The following is a 10,327-nucleotide window of genomic DNA, read 5'->3' on the forward strand; positions in this document are numbered from 1 at the left end:
AGATAGAGTCAAGGGTGCCACATCTTAATTTACATCCTGAACGCAATAAGATTGGAGTAATGTATTTTCTTGAAAAGTACAAAGGTGGTGGGATGAAGGACATCCCAACAAGGGTTTTTTTGGTGAAAAAAATCTGATAAAACTGAAAATCATGTTTCTGGGTGGGGCCTGATTTTTTTTTTACCGCTCAAAATTTTTGGTTGTTTTGAATTTGGCCCGGCCCAAAACCAGGACACCCCCCCCCCCCCCCCCGCCGCCTCCTCCCAAATCCCAACCCTGGCATGGCGGCGGCGTCACTCCGTGCTTGTGCTCTGCTCGTCCCCTATTCGCCGGCGCCATAGCTCCGGGCCTGTGCTCCACTCGTCCTCTGCCTCCTTCCTGCCGAGTCACGCCGCGTTCGCCACTTCTGCCGTTCCGCGCCAGGCCCGATGCCTCACTGCGATGCATGACACGACAGCCCCGGCCGCCGCTCTGCGCGACATCCGTGACTGCTGCACTGCGCCCGGCCGGCGGCCACCCGCTCAAGTGCCCTCGCCGGCCTCGCCTAGCTCTAGGAGCTCCGGTCCCCCGCACTCGCCGGCTTTTAGGAGAAATCGAGCACCTGGGCCACTGCTGGCATCGCGCCACCTAGGCCTTTCGCGCTGGAGGGAGACGCCACCACTACCAGCACCTGCTTCCCCGACGCCGCACCGCCACTGCTCCTTCCCCGATGCCGCGACGCACGAAGCCAGCAGCCCAGCACTGCTTGACCAGGCTACCAGAGAGAGAGATTCTTGGATTTCAGCAGTGCTTGCCGATTTCAGCAAGGTACCAAGTCTTGAAGCTGAGCCTCTTGGATTTCAGCATCTTAGAGCCTCTTGCACGATGCACGGAGCCAACGACAGCGAGCCACCGCTGCTGCTCGCCACCATTAGCCGCCGTGGTGATGGCAATGGATGGGGGAGGGAATGAGGATGCGCTTGCGCATCCCACGTGAGGTCCTGATGTTGCTGTTGAGCAAGATGTGGTGCAACGTTGCTGCAGAGGTAAAGGCATCGCTGGTGCATCCTCCAGTGGTGCCATTCCTAGGGGAACAACAGAAAGTAATGTTGGAGTGGAGGTGACTGCAAAAGATGGTAAATCGGCAAACTGTTATATCAATCCTTTAAACTAGTTGCTTATTAGATTTTCAATGTGAAATGTTAGTTATTTACCTTGTGTTGAAGTGCTGATTTGAGTAGCTTTTTTAGTAGTGCTGTGAGATTTAGATTTTAGAGTTTAGATCAGTCATGCTTCTGGTGATGCAAATGAACTTAGAGAGGGAGCCTCTGTAGCTCAGGAAGGAGGTAATGTTCCTTGTAGCAATACATGAACAACTTGCTATGGGAATTTTGGTCCAATATTGATAAATTTGTATTCTCTTATCAGCTGGTAAGGAGAAGGGAATCTCTCTCCGTCCGAGATCGAAAAGGGTGAAGAAACGTTCACTACAAGCAATCATTTAATCCATGACGAATTTTTGGTGACGTTTACAAAAACCGTCACAAACAGATAAGATGTATGACGATTTATGAAATTTCATCACAGATTTGAAAATAGTCCACACGGGCTCTAATTTGGGCCAAGTATCTATGACAAACCACTGAAAACGTCATAGAATGAAAATAAAAATCGTCATGGATTTGATATCATAGTCGAACCACAATGGTGATAAAGAAAAATATGTTATTGTTAACATTTGAATTTTTTCATATGGTTTCGAGATATAATGTGTAATTGCATGTGTCCTTAAAAAAATAAGTAAAGGGACCTTGATTTCGCACTAGAGTATGGTGATCGAATCGGGAATCCCGTAATTTACAAAACTAATTTCAAACAAAGATTGAAACAATTAATCCAATAGTTGTTTAACTGTAGCACAAAAATGATAGATTAGAACTTGATAGCCATTAGGGCGGCTTCTTGTGCAGTGGCTACTGTTCTCCCTCCGCACACACTTGGTGCTCGACCAGGCCGCCTGCATGCACGGGCCGGCCACCTACGCACACACTTGTGCTCGACCAGGCCGCCTGCATGCACGGGCCGGCTAGCTGCTAGCTGCTTTCGCACGTCGCACGATGGGCCGAGCCGAGCCGCTACTGTCTAGTTTATAAAAAATAAATAAATCCCAAAAAAGAGTAGCACAAGTGAGATTCGAAGCAGGAGTCAAGAGCTTCAGACCAGCAAGCGGAACCACTACACCGCCACCACATTTTGGTTATTCTGTGGCATTTCTCCCTAAATAACTTGTTCTTGCTGCTGCTGTGGCTTGGTCACACATCCGCTGGAATGTGCATAAAAAATGTGGCGTCGCAGGTTCGGGCTTCGAACCCGCGACAGTGCGCTAGCAAGCCAGGAGGCTTAACCATTGCGCTGCAGCTGTATTTGTATTTGTGCTTCGCATTAAATGTCTATTTATCATTTTAGATGACATTGCTGATTCCTTTTTAGTATCAACAAGCATGAAGTTATTCAAAAAATTCATTTAAATGGTAGAAAAATATTATTCAAAATTATTGTAGTTCAAATAGTAAATATCATGATGTTGTCATTTAAATGGTAGAAATTATCAAATCTGTTCGAAAATTCTTGGAACTCCTACATGACAACTTAGATGTTGTCTATTACATGTAAAAATTGTATTGGGAGCTATAAGATAGATAGTTTTGCAATTTACTTCACAAGATTGTCTTAATTACATATTTAAAAATACAAAATTAACTTTTTTTGCACAACAAGTGGCACTGTAAATAAAAAAATTTAATAGGAGGTTAAGATAATATTTTATTTAAAATTGAGGTATATATGAACAAGGAAAGAGTTTACGGTATATAAACTTCAAAGTTTGAGTTGAGTTATATGAAACAATGTGAGAGATCCATCCTTTTATGAACAATGTATGGTCCAACTATACTAAAACTATTAAAGTTTTTTATGGTAATGTTATGGACCAAAAATATGTTATCATGTCAATTTTTAGAATTTTATAACCACATTTAGATATTATTGCAATTATCATGTGGTAATTTGGAGAAAGAAGTTTGAATTGTCCATAGAAGATAATTGAATTTGTCATCTATCTTTAGAATCTGGACTAAAATAGAACATATGAGCCTAAATATAGTTTTTGTTCAATTTTTCTAATCTTATTAGATGTACACTAGTTCTACATGGAGTAACTATTGCGATAAGTGTGCAAAAATTCATTTAAATGATAGAAAATACAAATATACTAAAAAATTATTGAAACTTATACATGACAAACTAGAAGTTGTCAATTACCTGTAAAAGTATTAGTCATATATAAGATAATTAATTTGTAATTGGTTATTTAGAAGATAGAAAAAAATTATTTTGCAAAAGAAAAAGAAAAACTTTAAGCAGAGAAGAAACCCAAAAACTCATTTCGGCCCATTGTAGCCTAACTATTTCTAGCCGTCCATCGCTGATCTAATCGCTGATCTAATGGCTCCAATCACACTACCATAGTATATAAGCAGGCGAAACCGTAGCTCTACCCCATCTCCTATCTCCCTATCCAAGCATCCCCTCCCCTTCCCCGCCGGCCATCCCCTCCCCTCCCTCAGCTCCCATGCGGAGGATGGGCCTTTCCCTCTCCTCCCGAGGAGTAGTACGGCGGCGGAGGCCGCCCACGGAGTGCTGCGATGCGGGGGAGGCTGTCGTGCAGGGCGTGAAGAGTAGGGCAACGGAGACCTTTGTGGCATGCTGCAGCACGAGGGAGATGGCCGCGCAGGCAAGCGCGGGTGGCGGCGGGCCGGCCAGCAGCGCCGGTTCGAGGAGCAGGCACACGGCAGGAGCAGATGCCGCAGCAGGGACGAGCAAGCGCTCCGGAGGCCAGGTGCGCGGGGACCGGTGGGCGGCGGCGCCGTGGTCTCCTCCCCTACCGGCGCCTTCTACCAGATGTGGTTGTTCATGGATCCATCCCCAGCAACTCGCTGCCGTCCATCGCCGTCTTTGGAGGCCAGGTGCTCATCTCCCCTTCCCTTGCACGCATTTTGGGTTGGTTACTAACGGATCTGGTGCTGCTGCCACAGCTGCGCGGGGTGGATCTTGCAAGGTGCTGGTGGAACCGTGAGGGTTAGCTGTGGATGCGGTTTGGTGCTGGGTTGATCTACGAGTCCTCCGAGCAGTAGGAAGCAGATCTACGAGGCCAGGTTAAAGTTTTGGTTTGAACGGTTTTCTGCATGACTTCATTGATCTATTATATTGAACACACAAACTATACTGTTAGTCATGGTTCTCGATAATTATTTTGCTTGTCGTATAACTTTGATTCATGTGTGTCCTACAGTTCCATTTTACATTGCAGTATTATATTATTTGGTTAACCATTTGGTGACTAATAGGTTAATTTAATTGCATTAGTTACATTCGACTGAACTAACATGACAGATTTTGTTCAGTGAAGAACAATGTTAGTCCTATGCTTCATGTTTGTCGCACTCTTTGCTTTGATATGTAGTTTGACATGTAGAAATGTCTTGATGATAACAAATTCAAGCAGTTAACTTTCCAGTTTTAAGAATAAACTAGTCCTAGTAATCTAAGATTTGCTTTTGCGACATGTTTTAGGATCTTGACAAACTGACAGTCAGCTGCTAGGTCAAAAGAAGGAAAGGTGCCCTACATTGCAGAACTTGAAAGAAAAGTGCAGACTCCAGTCAGAAGCGACTACACTATCAGCTCAGTTGGCCATGGTTGCAGGTTCTTCACTTGTCTCTAACTTTTCTCAAATTCTTGAATGTAGTGATGAGTTAGATACCTACCTACCTATAATTCGGTTACGAGCCACAGTTGCTTCTCAGCAGCAGGGATAGTGAACAGAGATAAGAAATGATAGTTTGATACATGATGGTTTTGTAATTATTTTTAGCATTTATTAACAGTTTAAATATAGTAGAGATTTGAGACTATGACTTTGCTTCTTCAATTCTGTAACAACTTATTTGCCTGCATAAGGCTTTTTACTTATCCAAGCTGTTCTGCGTATCGTAGAAATCAATTCTATGACAACAATTAACTCGCTAGGTCATCACATGGTCAAAATGCAGGCGCCTCTGACAGCCATGCTGTCAAGAGCGAGCCCTGTGGATTAGCTACATGCTAGTTAGCTCATGTGCATTATTAGTTTTTGTAGTTCTCCTGTCAGTTCCGAAACAGTGTCTAGTTAGCTGTTTTTTTTTCTATGCTACCTTTTTTAGTTCTGTTTTCCCAGCAGCTAGATACTTATATATTAGTGTTGATGCATATTCTATTTTGGTTGTTGCAGTTTATTGATGATAACTAACAAGGTCCATGAGAGAGCTTGTCGACACTGCTGGATGGCTTATCTACCATGGTGTATTGCTTTTAATGCAAGATCAAAATTTGAAGATAGGCAACTAAGGAGTCGTTCCATTACTTTTTTTTAATGAAATGTCACTGCATATTGTCTTGTATCTTGTGAAAATTGGTGTTGTAATTCGAAAAATATGTTGTAATTGTTTATTGTAATTTTTGGGATGGAAATTTTGTTTCAATAAGTGGGCTATAAAAAACAGTGGGTTGTTTTTTTATATGGGCTGTGTATAATGTTGAATCTGGTTAGCTAATAATAAATGTTGGGCTGAAATTAGGCCCACTATGAATTGGGCCCTTTCACTTGCCATGTCACCTGCCAGCTGCTATGTTAGTCGCCACGTCATTAGACAGGTCAGCTGCCACATCAGCCACGTTGGATGCAATGCCCATATTCATGTCATTGATGGTTGTGCAATGTCTATATTCATGTCATTGATGGTTGAACACGTGGTATCATTTGTGACAACATCTGTGATGTTTATTTTTGTCATAGATATTGGGCCTGGGTTGGGTTAAGTGGGCTTCGGGTCATTTTATGATTGTTTAGAAACGTCATATATCGTGTTAATCTGTGACGTTTACGCAAAAAACGTCGATCGATTTAATCTGTGATGCTCATTCCATGACGTTATCCAAAATTGTCATGAAACCGTCGTAGATATTATTTTGTGATGTTTTTCAGCAATCTGTGGTGAATTTATTTCGTCATATATTAAATGATTTCTGTAGTGGTTGTGTCGAGACCTTGTACTGAAGGTCAGATTCGAGCATCCATGCAGAATGAATTGCTATTTGCCTGGGTTTGAGCTTGTTGTCTTTGTGTGCTTTAATATTTAGGACCATGGACTGATTCTATGTAGTAATTGTTGGAACTTGGAACTATGGATGGAGACTGTAATATTTGGGATTGAGCACCTTTGTGTGCAATATTTGGAACTCCATGTTGAACATACTATCTATTGCTTCATGATAGCCATATTTCTCATTTCTATGCATTGTTATATCTTGTTTTTGCTGTTAGATTGTTTGGAAATAATCTATGTTATTCTCTGTACAAAATGAGGTATTTTTTCTAAATTTCGTCCGAAAACAAAACGGCGAATCCAAGAATTTTCTGATAAATCTTTTAAACGTGTTTCTCGCCGACCTCCGGGTTTTTTTTTGGTTACCGGTAAGGAAAACCTTGCATCCCAATGCTCAATTTGAAGACAGATGTATGGTGATTGAACTTCCCCTTATAACCTGCTATGGAGTAATGAAAATACTGTCTATAACTTCCTTTTTTACAATTTGCAGTGGATGAATCAATTTCATGATGAATACATAAAGGGACTTCTGTTGTACCTGATCAGTCAAAAACCTCTGCTCATGTGTCTGTTAAACTCATCCAAATGATTATCAAGCTTCAGAAAAGAAGAAAGTAAATAGATGCCCAAGAGTTGAAATCAGGACTACAAGAATGGAAGTCAGGACTTTTCACACCCAATTGGTTTTGGAGAGATGCATTTGTTGTTTTCTTTATGAGCTGTGTTTGTATATTTCTCTCTTGGTTTGCTAACTCAGTGAAGGGAGACATCATGTGCTTTTCTTATTGTGGTGCTAGATCTGCAATATTGCTTTTGTTGCAGCTTGCACAATTGGCTGTTGAAATCTATCCCATGTCTAGACATGAAAGACATCGTAGACAAATTTAGGGCTTTTTGTTTAACCTATGTATGGACATGAAAGACATTATTGAGTACTTCAGGTTCTCAAGTCTCAATCAAGCAGGCTGCCAAGTAATATGGGGTGATATGTGTATAAAAGAAGAAGATTGCAGGAAAAGAAACAATCTATGAATCTGTTTCTAGGAAAAGAAATACTTGGGCAGGAAAAGAAAACACCTGGGCAGGAAAAGAGCTCTGCAAATAATAATATTGATGAAGAAGAAATATGTACGTTTCACTTACCTAAAAGACTGAATTCGAAACTTCAGGCAGGCAGCTCTATCATGGCAAACAAGAACTGTAAAGACTCAAAATAGAATTTGTGAAGGAATAGCTCAAGATCGATCTGACGCAGTTAACTCACCGTGGTCGTGATCAATCACCTAGGATCTCCACGCAGAAGTGATCCCAAGAAACACAGATGATGAAAGGAAACACAACACATAAAGAAACACATATGATGGAAGGAAACATAGCCACTCCAACAAGAAAGGGCTATCAACTCAAGGAAACACAGATGATGAAAGGAAACACAAGTTGCAGGTTCAGTGGACATATCCAGGTGGTAGACTTTGTAGTCGTTAGGTGATGTATATCTGAAGAGGAGCATGTAGCTATCAATAGTTAGAAGCATTCTGCTCCACGCAAGCAGCCATGGCTGTGACAATGGCCATTCCAACATGTCGTCCCACCACTCAATTGCTATCCCCTTCAGACCAAGCTGCGGGGCCAAGGACACGGTGTACAGCCCGTGATGTCTGTCCACAGTGATGAACTGACCATTGAACTCCACAATCTGCATAATCCATGAATCATTGAGATTGAACTCTAATTTTGACAAATAATCACTTCCAGGCAGCCAATCAAGTAGGAAACACGGACCACTCTGTTCTGGTTGTGCGCAAACTAGAAATGTGTAAAATGGTATTTCTTTCATCTTCCCCAAATGTGTTTCTTTTCTTCCTCTATGTTTCTTTTTGGAGTTACCAGTTTCTTTTGCTACCCTGTGTTTCTTTTCTCGACATGTCTGAGGGTCCCACTTGTCAGGTCGTCTTCCTCCTGAGTTTCTGCTCGAGGGACTCCTATCCAACTGCCCATCCTCACCGCGGGGGGGGGGGGGGGGGGGGGGGGGGGGGGCAGCCTCTACTCGCCGCGCCACCACGCTCCAGTCACTGGGGCCCTCCGTCCCGTCCCTGTGAGCCCCTCTGTCACCGCTCAGGACCTCCGCCCCCGATCCACCATGTCGCTGTCGTCCAGGACCTCCAGCCCTGGTTCGCCTCACCACTGTCGCCCTCGGCCTCCACTACCTCCACCCCTGGTTTGCACATGTTTCTTTTCCGAGATATCTATTTCTTTTTGGACATATATGTTTCTTTTGCTCCTCTGTGTTTCTTTTCGAAGATATCTTAGAAGTGTAGCAGAACCTAGCCAATTCTACCATGAAATCATCGTCTAGATCGGGCCGGAACGACGAAGACATCCATAAGCAAAGAAACATGCTATATTAAAAGAAATATGAAGGTAAAAAGTAACACAATCGGAGGAAAACAACATCGTGTGTTTCTTTTTGTGGACTATGTTACTTTTGTTACCCTGTGTTTTTTTCCCTTCCCAAGTGTTTTTTTCTCGACGTATGTTTCTTCAGCTAGCAATAGGAAGAGCCAGCGAAACACAATGTCTGAAATGTCACTTCAGGAATATCGCAGCGAAGGGTACTTCTCAAGTTCGCTAGATCAACAACTTGTCATGTGTGAACCTTATGACCGTCGCTGCTTCTAGAAGGGATATGGGGATCATGGACACAGATGTGGGGCTGGATGAGAGGTGGCAGAAAGGTGTAGAATGTGGGCTGGATGGGAGTGATGAGAAGGCAGCATGCTAAGAGCGGAAGGTGCCGGCAAAATGCAAGGGGCTCAAGGAAGGAACCCAATCGAGCAATGAGGGGATGGAGAGGACCTTTTGGGAGATCTGCCCACCCATGAAGCTCGTAGATAGCAGGGTTCGTAGCGAAGGCAGAGCTGGGCTCTGCATGAAGTCAGTATAAAAAAATAATGAAAAAGTTCGAACTGATTGAGAAATAAATAAATAGACATGTAACTTGTTAGAGAATTTAATTCCCAACAAAGATCTAGTATACGTATTATACAGATCTAAAGCCACTTGTTAAGTGGTTATACATAGTTACCTACATGCAAATTCTTTTTGGACATATCTGTTTCTTTTCCCGAACTGTGTTTCCTTTCTGAGATATCTGTTTCATTTGCTACCATGGTGTTTCTTTAAAACAAAAAGCAACTCGGTCACAAAGAGTAACGAATCGTATCAGAGAAGGCAACATCTTAGGGAAAAACAACACTATCAGAGGGACACATTTGGAAAAGTGTGATAGGGTGGTATTTAGCAGATGTATTTTTTCCATTTATTCACAATTGGAAAAATAAAAACCGCTTCCCGCCTTGATCATTGCTTAGGCTTTCAAAGGTAAGATTTTGCCACGTTCATACTTGCCCTTCATTTTTTGACCCCATGCAGCTGCAAGCGGTCAGCCAGAAGCGTGCTGCTGCACTAGCATGAATTCAAAATCAGAGAGCACTACTAGAAAACAGAGCACTACTAGAAAACGGGCCAAAAGTCCTGGCCAAAGATACCCGCTGCTGTTGCAACCGGTACTAATACCACGCATCAGTACCGGCTGCAAAAGCAGCTGTTACCTTTGGCCAGCGGCGATCAAAGATAAGAGGTTTGGTACCGGGTTAAAGCATCACCCGGTACCAAAACCCCAATATAGTCACCGGTTAGTGCCACCAATCGGTACTAAAAGAACAAGGAGAAATAAGTAGCGGTAGGTGGCACCAACCGGTGCCTAAAGAGCGGACAATGGCACCGGGTTTTGCCATGACCCGGTGCCGCCACGTGCCCACCACAATGGCACCGGTTGGTAACTTCAACCGGTGACTAAGCCTATTGTTTGGCATCGGTTGTTGAGCACCAACCGATGTCTTTGGCCCACGCCTATAAATACCCCAATCCCTCCCCCCTCTAAGCTGCCGTGAACTCACTGTTCATGGCAGCTGAGTGAGGGGAGGGGGTGATTTTTTTGTTTTTTTTTTCAAAAAAGGTTAGTTATTTTTTTCCATAACTTAGCAATTGATTTTTAGAAGCAGTTATCATTTAATTTAGTTTATACATGTGATAATTATTTTTATTTGTAGTATTTTATTGTAGTTATATGCGTTATCAAT

The 10,327-nt window shown here is 42.8% G+C and overlaps 2 long non-coding RNA genes across 3 annotated transcripts; one reads left to right on the forward strand and one right to left on the reverse strand.

Moving 5' to 3' along the window:
• Positions 1-3,531: 3,531 nt before the first annotated feature.
• Positions 3,532-5,596, forward strand: LOC120672584. 2 transcript variants are annotated; one of them, XR_005674205.1, is made up of 4 exons: positions 3,532-4,004; positions 4,074-4,193; positions 4,612-4,743; positions 5,309-5,596. It is a non-coding gene; the product is annotated as an uncharacterized LOC120672584 (long non-coding RNA). The 2 variants fall into 2 exon arrangements; XR_005674204.1 differs by having other exon boundaries at positions 4,074-4,743.
• Positions 5,597-6,594: 998 nt separating this feature from the next.
• Positions 6,595-7,911, reverse strand: LOC120672585. Its single transcript, XR_005674206.1, has 2 exons — positions 7,450-7,911; positions 6,595-7,364 (listed from the first exon to the last, which is right to left on the reverse strand). It is a non-coding gene; the product is annotated as an uncharacterized LOC120672585 (long non-coding RNA).
• Between the last annotated feature and the right edge of the window lie 2,416 nt (positions 7,912-10,327).

The sequence above is a fragment of the Panicum virgatum genome, chromosome 5N (genome assembly GCF_016808335.1).
Source record: "Panicum virgatum strain AP13 chromosome 5N, P.virgatum_v5, whole genome shotgun sequence".
Lineage (NCBI taxonomy): Eukaryota > Viridiplantae > Streptophyta > Magnoliopsida > Poales > Poaceae > Panicum > Panicum virgatum.